General features: G+C 33.9%; 1 pseudogene; it reads right to left on the bottom strand.

Annotated features, from left to right (window-relative positions):
* Positions 1 to 3,453: 3,453 nt before the first annotated feature.
* On the bottom strand, positions 3,454 to 9,108 carry LOC120163142 (annotated as a pseudogene).
* Positions 9,109 to 9,770: the final 662 nt, after the last annotated feature.

Here is a 9,770-nt window from a genome sequence, read left to right as displayed (position 1 = left end):
AGAGGGGGGGTGAATTGGCAATAAAATTTTGGTGGAAGCTTTTGCAGAAAATTGAAAGAAATTGCACAGCGATTTAGAGTGGTTCGACTTTCTCAATCAAAGTCTACGTCCACTACCTTAGCTATCCACACTAAGGATTTTCCAACAAATTCACTAATTTGTTCTTTCTTTTGAGGCCAAAGAGATAACCTTACAACACCCTCAAGAATATACCCTAATTCTTGAGAACACTCTTTCCCAAAGAGAAGATTACAAATTTGCAAACTTACAAGGAAAACCTCACAAGGTAAGATGTTTGCACAATTCTAGAACAAGAAAAGAACACTCACAAATAATTACAAATGAGCACAAATGGTGTTCTTTGAAAGCAAAATGAATATTGAAAGGAAAATTGGCTTGATTTGCACAAACTTGGTGTTTGATGCTTTCACTCTTGTTTCTCTATAATTTCTTGTTGATCAAAGGCTTCAGAACTTGTTTAAATACACCTTGAATCACTTCTGAACGTTGGGGATTATTAGAGAAGATAATATAGATGTTTTAGTGTGAAAACAATTAATAAAACAGCTTGGAGCGTGGGGGGAATCGGTACCCCCTATGGGGAATCGGTTCCCTAAGTGTAAAATTCAAATATTTCGACCGTTATACAAGGGGGGAATCAGTACCCCCTGGGGGTGAATCGGTTCCCTCCGAGCATACTGGAATTCTCGGAGCCAAACCATTCAGGGGGAATCGGTTCCCTCTGAGTAATCTGGAATTTTTGGCTTTGAAATGATTCGAAATACTTTGTAAAATTATTTTGAAATTGTTTTAAGATTAAAACTTAATTTTACACTTGAGTAAGGATTAAAAATGATCTTTAAAAGATTTGGAGTAATGTTTTGATATTCGAATAGTTATATTGAATATACTTAGAAAATCATTTGGAAAATCTTAAAATTCATTTAACTTAATTTGTTATATCGAAATATCAAAATGTTTTCAACAATTTTTTATTTTTATTTTTTATTATATTTTTATTCCTAATTCTTAAATCATTTCACTCTAGTATTTTAAGTGTTTTTTCCCTTAAATTATTTCACCATAACATTCTAAATTCTCAATTTTCTTATATTATTTCACCTTAACATTCTAATTTTTTTAAATATTTATTTTAACTTCAAAATATTTTAAATTTAATTATGTTTATTTATTTCAATTTTTAATAAAATTTATCTTTCAATTATGTAATTTGAAATTTTAAACTTTTATGTGTAGAGTATTTATTATATTTTTTGAATTTTAAATTTTTTATGTGATTTTAAAAAATAATATAATTTTAAAAAATAAATTAAAAAATATGAATTGAGTACCCGTGATCCGGAAGTACGGGTGCCCGATTTCTACAAGTACTCAACTTACGGGTATCCAGACTTAACGGACCAAGTCATGAGTCGACATTTTAGTATATGAAAATCCCAAGTACTCGATATTTTTGATACCCGATTTTTGAACCCCACTAAACTTATAATCATGTAATCATAAATATAGATATAAAAAAAAGGTTTCATACAAAAATAAGTGACTAAACTTTATTTCGAAAAACGTTTTAATGCCTAAAGAAATTTTCGTTAAAAATAGTTGCCTAACATTTTTATCGGAGAATTTTAGGTGCCTGGACCGTGACGGTCGTTAAATTTGATCGTTAAATGACACACATCATGTTCTGGTAATTTTAAAAATTTATTTTTAAAAAACCCACAACCCCGTGTCAACCTCCTTTCACCCTTCTCTTTTCCTTCCCCTTCCCATTTTCACTTTGTATAGTTGTCAGTCGACCATCTATGATCGTCACCATCACCGCCACCTTCATCAGTACCAGCATCGGCCCCCGATCAAACCCCCGATCAAACCCCCATTGACTTTTCGTTATAAAGTGCCACCTTTTGTTGTAGAGAATCGTTCAAAGTTTCGTCGGATTTAAGCCACCGCCGTCACTATTTTTGTCGATTTCGACTGATTCCTACGTCCATAAGCCACACCGCCTCCACCATTCGAACCACTGTGCAATTTTGATCAAAACCCAAGTGTGACGACGATGGTGGCCGCAAATGGCCGTCGACCGTTGGTAATGGGGTTTAAATGAGATATTTTAGTTTTTGGAGTTTTTTTATAATTTCATTAAAAGTTTGGATTTTTTTTAAATAAATTAAGTTTTTTTTAAAAGTTTTTAAAAATAATATTTTTATTATTAAAAAATTTAAAATATTAAAAAATATGACGGTAGACACTTAAAAGTGTAACTAAGAAAACGTTAGACATCTATTTTTAATAAAAAAATCTTTAAGCACCAAAATATTTTTCGAAATATTATTTAGGCACTTATTTTTGTATCAAGCCTAGACAAAACATGAAAAGATGACAGGAAATAAAGGTAAATAAAATGTAATTTGATTTAAAAAATTTAAAAAAAAATTAATTAATGGTTCTGATTTTGAGTTAGAATTAAGCATGTTAGATTCACGTTGGATTTTATGCGCCATGTTGTTTCCAACAATCTTTACGTTTTTTTTTTTTTGTCTTCACTGATGATTGTGATGATCTTGAGTATAGATGGAGGGTCAGAATCAAAAATTTATTAAGGCAGTGTTAAAGTATTTTTCGTTTTTTATAAAAATAATTTTTTTAATTAAGGACCTGGTAAATAGGGATGGGTATAGGTTGGGGTTGGTCGAAACCCGAGCCGAGTTAACCTGAAATTTTACATCCCTCATCCGATTCTACCTGAAAAATATATACCCTCCACCTGAATTGAACCCGACTCGATTTTTTGAGATAAAATTCGAACCCGATCCGAACTAACCCGAAAATAAAACAATGATTTAATTAAAAATATATATAGAGGGATATTATTGTAATTATTCCTAAATATATAAGGTAAAATTATATTTTTTCCTGGTTGGGTCGGGTATTTTCACCATAAACCCGAATTCAACCCGACCCGAACATCACCTTTAAAAAACCCAGCTCGATCAGGTCGGAACCCATCGGGTTCAAATCTCATGCCCATCCCTATAGGTAAATCTTTATTTAATATTTTTCAATATTAGTTAATATTTAAAAAAATATAAGGGGCCAAGGCTCCTCTTAGCCACCACGAAGGTCCGCCCATGCATAAATATTCAAGATTATGAAATTTCTCTCTTATTAAACATGATCCCCTAAAATATTCAAATTTTCATATATTTTAAATATTTTTATTGAAAATTCATTATTTAAACTTGTATAAATTCATCTCCTAAAATATTACAGATTACTTCCTAAAATAAAATTATGCATCAATTTACCTAATACAAGAGTGGTCATTGGAGAGTAGAGAAGTTAGAAATGTGTATTTCATGTTAAGAGGTGCAATCTGAAAAAGCGTTGCTGGTAACTCATGATTTGATACTTATCATTCCGATGCAATCGTACAAGGCATAGCATAAAGAGTCAAATTATAATTGACTTTTGCCATTACAAACCGGAGATGAAAAGCAGCTAAAAGGTAAGATTCAAGCGTCAATTCAAAGGTTTCTGATTCATGATGCTGTAATTTGAGTCTTAGAAATCAGAAACACAAGCCTTCTTTCCTCGAAGGTCTGTTCAATCTCTTCGAATGGCTTGGTAATAGCGGACCGCATAGGTGCTGGCGTTATGGCTGTCTGCATCGGAACCGACACTGTGGAAGATGTGCATGGCATCGGCAATGGCATCATCACCTTCGGAGTCCCATTCTCTTCATCCACCAAAGAAATTGTCTTCAAAGGAGTAGTGTATGAGAGATCACTATTCGGATGAAGCATCCTGTGTAATGTGTCACCATTATCTTCAACTTCTAGTATGTTTGTCATATTGGTTTTCAATACTGCAGAAGTGATGGGCGAGAATGGCTTTCGAACTAACAACAGCGACTCCGGTTCATTAGCATTTACGACAGTGGGAGCTGAGTGCTTTCGTACTGGAGTGTCAGCAATGTCCAGGCCTCTCCAAACTGAAAATTAGTGGAAGGGTAAGAATACTAATATAACAAAACGCAGATTTCTAGTTATCCTAGAGAGTGATTGAGATGTTTCTTAAATGTAACAAAGCAGAGACAGAGAACTTACCAGCTGAGAAAGGTGGAATGGCATCATCCTGCCGATGATTTTGATGGTCATTTTGAAACATTCGCTCATTTTTCTTACGTGTTGTTTTCGGAGTAGCCTTTGAAGTGTGAAGTGAATCGGGTTTATGAGAGGGAATCATGGCTCCCCCTAAGGAGACTCTTCTGTTACTTGCACCTCCAGTTGAATACTGAGGACCATTTTTCACACTCTGGGGCTTCGATGGGCTTGGTTTTGACCCATAGAGTGCCTCCTGCTCTGCTATCAGCTGTCCCTGAAGTTTCTTCTGGTCCTGGAGCACAACAATAATGGCACACAACTATATTAGCTCCAATGAAAATGTCCATAACCACTGATTGCATTTGCACTACTATTGCGAAATAAGGTTAGTACCATACCCGTAGCCTACGCCGTTCTTGCTCTTCTCATGTCCTAAAATAGTGTACTCTTCGAGCATAGAAAGAAGAATCTGGGTAGAGTGCAAGCGTCAGTTAGATACCAAAAGTTTAAGCATATATGGAAACCAAAGTTTCTGAGTGTTCATTATTAGAGTCCTCAAGCCATCATACAAAAATTTAATCTCTCTCTCTTTCTCCCATGCCATTGTCTTTGAAGCCAATGCCTCCACCATTCCTGGTTTAAAATGATAAAACAACTTCAGCAGTGTTGAGTGATTGTAAGCAAAACAGGTAAAACATTGGGCTGCATGATGTGAAATCATAAGTAGGAAACCAAGCTTTGTAATGTAAGTTTACATTTCTCAACCTTTTATTGTTTACCTGGAAGTTTATTAACCAATGCACGGGCTTTCTCAGCACGCTTGAGTGTAAGATGAGCACCTTTTCCGGCATTATATCGGTTTTTATCCTGTGGAATTACAGACAATTAAGCAAGTCATACTAGAAGAACAAAAACAACTATACTCTGAAGCGATGACAAAAATACCCACCCTGTTGTACTCCTCAAACCAGCACTCCTCATCACAAGCGGTCAACCATTTCTCAACCTTTTCAAGTATTTCTTTCCTGCTAAAAGCTTCCTCTTTGACCTTAGCAATCTGAAGCTCAATTTGTTATAGTATGGTAGCAGCATCAACAAGCCCAGAATATAAAAATGTAAGATGGCAGTCAGTAGGAAGAAGGCGGCAGAGTGAGATATCATATTAAAAGATAGTATGAATCTTCATCAAGTACCAGACTCAATAGCTTCAATGGCATCCTCAATTGCACATTCTGAATCTGGAAGCAGGTGAGTCTTTCCACAGATCTCCTCTAGCTCTAACCTCTTCTTGAGGACAAGCTCTTTCATTTTGCATGACTTCAACTGTTCCAACCGAGAAACTTCTGCCTCGACCTACACGATATATCATGTTTACTTCTCTATCGGTATGGAAGAAAGCACGTTCTACCTTTAGAAATTTATAAAACCAAGAGAGGATCATGTTTAAACAAGCATCACTTACGTAGTTTATGAAATCCACGGAAATAGTGTAGGGTTCAGTAATTTCATGTTATGAAGTAGCTACATTACAGGTAGGGCTGAGCAATGAAACCGAGAAAACCGAAAAATCGACACGAACCGAATAAAACAGTTTGATTCTGTTCGGGTTTACCTTTTACGATTCGAATTTGAGTTGATTTAAACACTCAATTGTCTTAATTCGGTTCGGTTCAGATTTTTCATATGAAACTCATTTGTTCCATATTGAATCGAATAAACAAATTCAAACTAACGTCCAACCCATTTATTTAATATTTAGCTCAATTAAAATAAATACAAGATAAAACCCTAAATCTAAATTAAATCTTTTCTTCCTTTAGTTTTAGATTACAATTCCCGCTTCAGCCGTTTTCCACCATTTTCATTTGTGCCTTTCTTCGACATAGCTTCAAGTTCAAGCTTTTAACACTCAACCAGCTTTAAGACTTCAACAGATTGCTCTCTCATCCTCACTTTCCCTTCATCTTGGTATCTCGACTGTGATTTCATACGGTAAATAGTATTAAAAATATTTTGGTGGGTGAATTTTGGGGTTTGAATTTAGGAGTTTTTATTGTGGGTTTCATTGCTTATTGCTATTTTGATTGTTCTTATTCTTTTAAGTGGTATTGTTTGATGTGTGAATTTGTTAGGTGATATATCTCAAGAGGAACTAAGTGTTGATTCTCAATCTAATGTATCTAGGGTTGAGAATGATGAGCTGCTTGATTTGTTTGCTTATTCCAATATCAAGTACAAAAGAAGAGGGATGAAAGTGTGTTTAGTGAAGAAAAATCTTAACATGAAAAGTATTTGGAGGACAAAGTAGAACATGATGATAAGAAATTTGATTTGCTTGATGGTGGAAGAACAAAAGTAAAGTCTATCCTATAATTTCTTTAATAGCTCGAGATATTTTGGTAATTCCTATATCTACAGTGGCTTCAAAATCTGCTTTCAACACCGGAGGTCGTGTTCTTAACTCATTTCGGAGTTCTTTAACTCCAAAAATTGTTGAGTGTCTCATTTGTGCATAAAATTGACTGTGAGCATTACCTGTAGCAATCCAAAAAGAAGAACAAATTGAAGAAATGGATAACATTGAGAGTGATAAGTAATAATTATATAAACACTAGTAAATATATTCTCATTTCTGTAAATATTCTTATTTCTAAATATTTTTTGACTTTTAATAGGTTTCAAAGATTTAAGGCTAAATGAAATAATGATGATCATTGATGATTGATCGAAGATGGAACACTTACAAGGTAATTAAGAAATGCATGATTTTTTGTTTATAAAATGCAACAACCTGACTATAGATTGTTTTCAAGGATTATAATTGAATGTGTTAATGTTTAATAGGTTTCAATTTATAATTGAATGTGTGTTACTGTTTTCAAGGATTATAAGAAATGCATGATTTTTAGTTTATAAAATGCATTAGCCTGATTATAAAATTTATAGTTCCATTCTCATTCAATGCAGTATGCCCAAATCAATTTATTGCTCTTAGATTAATGCATTTATTTTAATTTTCAGTATGCAGCAGCATGATAAGAATATTTATGCTCTTATTTTAATTTTTAACTAATAGTTTATTTTTCTTATCTTAAGTTCAATAATTTATTTTTATTTGTTTGTAGGGTGTATACATAATGTCTACCGTTTGGAGAAGAATTCTTATTGTTCAAGAGTTGAATTGTGGATGAAATTTAAGAAATCATGATGATTATAGTTTCAAGTAACTTTTTGTTTAATTTTGATAGTTGAATTATAATTTGATTTGGTTGTTTAATTTGTAGTGTGAACCGAACAATATGATTATGTTTTTTATTTCAAGTAATTTTTTGTTTAACTTGGATTATATAGATGGACTTGACTTCGATGATTGAGTTATATATATGTGGATTATAGTTTTTGTATGAATTTTACATGTGTTTAATATTTTGAATATCTTATAAGGGGAAAAAGTGAATTTTTCATTTACAATCAAAGCAACCAATGATTTTTTCAAGTATGTCTAATAATATTTTCGGTTTATCAAAACCCGCATTATCGAACCGAACCGAAAAATTCGGTTTCACATATTTCGGTTTTATTCCATTCAGTTTCGGTTTTAATTTTAAAAAATCGTTTATTGCGGTTCAGTTCAACTTTTATTAAAAAATGAACGGAACCGAACCGAATACACCCCTAATTACAGGTAACATTCTGAAACATCTGTTGCTTCTCAATAGGTGTATCCATCAGATTCCATAATCCCAACATGGTAGTTGCAAGATCTTGTAGCTGCCAAGAGTCGAAGGATCATTATTACAGGAAGAGAGAAGGGGAAGTAGTGAGGAAGGGGAACGTTGCAATACACAAAATTCTAAACATAACATTTTTACCCTTTGCATCCTCTGTAGCTTAACTTCCCGTAAATTTTTTATCAATGTTGCCAACTGCTCAATTGTATTATTGCTGATACTCCTAAATCCATTGGGGTCACCTAAACTAGGATGGACCTCATTAACTGTGAGCTTGAAATCCATACCCATCACAGAGCAGAATGTGTTCAACGTGTTAAGGTAGTCCTGAACCTGCTTCAGACGATCACTCTGCACAAGAGAGAGATCAGTTAGTGACAGAAAAGATAAGCATCAGTTTCAAGAGGTGGGAGTGATAAAGACATGGGGAAGTTGACCTTCTCTTTCTGAAGTTCATGGAGCTGTCCATGCAATTCTTCAAGCTTCCTTAAGGATATGTCTGTTTCATCCACAACAGTTTTGGAAGAAATAGATACGGAGGATCCATATATTTCATTTGTGATCTTTTGTATTTCCTCTAAAACTTCTACAAATTGATTTCTTCTTTCGATCTTCCTTTTCTTCATTTCCTCCAATTGTGGAAGAATCTTGCTGAGCTCCTCCTTTAAGCTTCCAGCGTTTTGATCAGACTAAAAGAAAAACATATAACCATAATTAAATGGTTCAATCTACTCAGAAGAAATTTTCATCCAGAATTTGTTTTCATTTCAGACCTGCCTAATATGCACTGGCCTTTACCCCATTGCCGAGCATATGGCAGCAAGTTCGGCTTCGGAATCAGCAAGTGTCTGCTGTAGCTGAGCTCTGCAGCAATTTGCCTGATCCACCTTTCTTCTGTATACTTCCAGGCACTCTCTTTCGAGCTCGAGCAATATTTTATCCCGATCAGTATCTGTCTCCCCGACTTCATCCCAGATTATCCGATTTTTTTTCAAGGAATCATTAAAGGATAAATGTTATATGATTGTTCCCATTTTAAAAATTAAAACAGGACAGCTAGTAGGCATATACTCTGGCCAACAAAAAATAAGGAAGACTCGAAGGAATCTATTGTATGGAATATTCACCAGTACCTGTAGTTCATACAAAAGGGTTCCACATGTTGTTTCCACTTGAACAAGTGGATCAATTTTTGGAGTAGATATGTTGAATAATTCCTGCCGAAACCAATATCTTGAGAAATCAGAAGATACCCAAAGTTATAAACACAATAAAGCAAGCAAGGGAACGAAAAAATTATAGAATTTCCAGATGGGTTCAGATGAATTTAAGCTGGAATGAGAAGTGAGAACGAGGGAACTGGAAAAACAATCTGCAGCATACATTGAAATTTGTTACTATTTTGGGCAAATATAGTGTACGTGACTAGGAATTTAGACAAGATTTCTCTAAACTAAATATAAAATGAAACTAAAACTAAGAATTCATTGCCAAAAGCAAAGAGAAAACAACCATCAGAAAACCCTAATTCCATCAAATTCTTACTATAAAACTCAATATCGAGCTCCAAAGCATAAACCTAAGTAGGTAAATATTAAGGACCAGGGAATAAGAGAATCCACAAATCCTGGTTAATAATCATAAAAAATGTTCAGAATGAGCAATAACCTTAACCTAAAGAAGTAAAAGAATCTTCGTGATAATAATAAAAAAATAGAAGAAGGGAGCTTATGCATAAGCTTTGAGCTCCTCCTCTTGCTTCTTCCTCGTCATCCAAATTTAGCAACAAAAAGGAAAACATAGAATAAAAAATGGAGAGAAACCTGAAACAATTCTTCCACTGAAATGCTTGTTTTTCTTGGAAAGACTGACGATTTTGCCTAAGAAAATGTAGAAATTTTATCCAAAAGAATTT

Source organism: Hibiscus syriacus, unplaced genomic scaffold (assembly GCF_006381635.1).
Source record: "Hibiscus syriacus cultivar Baekdansim isolate YM2019G1 unplaced genomic scaffold, ASM638163v2 tig00111427_pilon, whole genome shotgun sequence".
In the NCBI taxonomy this organism is placed as follows: Eukaryota; Viridiplantae; Streptophyta; class Magnoliopsida; order Malvales; family Malvaceae; genus Hibiscus; species Hibiscus syriacus.
This window is presented reverse-complemented; position numbering and strand designations above follow the sequence as displayed.